The sequence below is a fragment of the Pecten maximus genome, chromosome 16 (genome assembly GCF_902652985.1).
Source record: "Pecten maximus chromosome 16, xPecMax1.1, whole genome shotgun sequence".
Taxonomy (NCBI): Eukaryota; Metazoa; Mollusca; class Bivalvia; order Pectinida; family Pectinidae; genus Pecten; species Pecten maximus.
The window spans coordinates 11,995,530-11,997,989 of NC_047030.1; positions in this window are offsets into that span (position 1 = coordinate 11,995,530).

The window sequence follows — 2,460 nt, forward strand, 5'->3', positions numbered from 1 at the left end:
TTTTCTACAGCTGCCGGGGTAAGTTCTCTACGTAGAAAAATGACCCCGAGTACTTGTTCTACCCGGGTCATTTTTTCACGTTACACCGGGACTCGAACTTGTGATCCTTCATTCACAGCCCAGCGTTCTCGCCAGCGAAAACTTTGTTTTTGTCGATATCTTGGCATTACATTTTCCTTTAACAATACATTTAAAAGGAACTTTGCTTTTTTGTTTGATTTTGAAAATAAAAATCAGCTTAAAAATATCCCTTATTGCCAGAAGCATGTTTTATTTTGGTCGTTTATTTGATTCGCTATCAATGGAGCCCTTTCCCCAGGAGCAGTTACCATGGTTACGTCTGGTCGATGATCACCTTACATTAACAGGGATGGAAATCTGTCGCATGTCATTCCATTGCCCCAGCCAATGGACACTGATCGTAGAGAGTATCCTACCGAACTATTAACATACCTGTAGTTTGTACATTGTATATACGTTACGTAGGTAAGTAGCTACTGTTATGAAATACGACACTGGATGAGACATATTGAAAAAGAAGCATTGTCTGAAAAATGAACGTTGTCATCTCCTCGCCAGGATAAGGCGACGAGCTTGTGCCCAACGGTTATACAGTTTTCTTACCGTAGCGTAAACTGAGGAATACATATGTATACAGGATATTAGTATTTCATGGAACTAACACATACAGTGTGTTGCTGTGCCTGTTATGGTTTCAATACAATAATTGTAGTAATAATACATGAATAAGTATAGAAATTTATAATAGAAGGAACTGTCACCAAGAACAGAGTCTTCAGGCCCCAGTTTCGTCATCGTCATTTAACTTAAGAAATTCCTCAACTCAAAAGTCAAAAGGAAAGCATTGTTAGATTTAAGGGGAAAAAACTTCGTTAAAAGGACTCAATAATTAGATTTTCATCTTATAATCTTACAAGAAATGCTGTAGCAATTAAAAGCAAATGACCAGAGCCTGAAATAGATAGCGAATTCTAACCACTGAGGCCATAATGACCTTTCTATAAATTGTGTAATGCTTTTCTATGATTTTATATTCAAAAGTTTAAGTTAGGGGATATCAATACAGCAAACAGTGGTCTGGGAGTATTGTTTTAGAAATCTTGCATATTGGTGCACAAACAGTTGAAAATTATCAGACACAGTTCCTTTAACGAGGAGTAGTCCCTCGTGTGAGGGAGCATTCCCAGCCCATTTCAAGCTGATAGTATTTAGGAGAATAAGTCCCAAATCAACACAAATGTATGCTTAAATACTGTTTGTGTTCTGAGACGAGAACTCTCCTGGATTTCATCACGTATAGTGGGTTCAGTTATATTACATTTTGCTAATCATAATGTTAGAGTCCTTGTTCTCATTCGTTGTAAATAATTATGTTGTTTGTCGATATTTATTTTGGCACAACCCTTTTTCACGGGCCTTTAAAACATTTGATATATAGTCCAGAACCTGCTGACAATACTTCAAAACAAAGAAATACTTGTCAAATCTTGTTTTTTAGTCTCACTGTTGATCTGGGTTGATTTGTAGAGACTGGCTTGTTATGATTCCGATATCAATAACATAATCAGTTAAGTATAAACACATATGGACGAATACCTTTATACAAGCTTTGTTATTCCTATGAGTTTGCTGTACGAAATTGATCACATGGTGCAAAACTCGCCCCTTCAGTATCTTAGAATTTGTTTAACCCTATTTTACTTTTCATGACTTCCCATCGAAGCTTTGCCTATAAGTTCTAGCATCAACGACGAGTCCAAGACGTAGGAAATAAATGTATGTCGAAGTTAAAACACATCCTCACAAAAACATCGCCAATTCTAATCGATATAACTACATAAGTTGTAAACAAAGAATGCGCGAAACTTTCTTTATCTTGAATATTACGTGTGAAATGCGATTTTTGCATGTTGAAAAACGGTTGGTAATTTTTATCGGCATGATCATAATGAGTTGGTGCTAAGTAATTGCTAATATATCCTTAATTACGACTGTAACAGTGACAATGTACTGCAACTTTTTAATTAATTTATGCAACTCGAGAGTTATTTTCCCTTAAACTCGACATATTTTTCACACGAATATCATAGATTCTATAACTTTAACATTACGCAAATAATTGTTTACCAAGAATTTCGATATACTGTAAAGATAATTAACATATTTTGAAGGGTTACTGTAATATCAAACTCCAAAATAATCATCTGTAGTGTCCATTCTAATAATAAAACAATGTACTGCAACTTTTTAATTAATTTATGCAACTTGAGCGTTAACTTCCCTTAAACTGGACATATATAATAAATATCTAGAATTATTTTCTCTGTATCTGTGTGGCGAATATTCAGGTATATTTCCCGAGTAGTTCCTCGTTATGTCTTAATACACATAAAACCTGCATATGCAAATAAACCATATATCTCCGCGTCCATTAGTCTT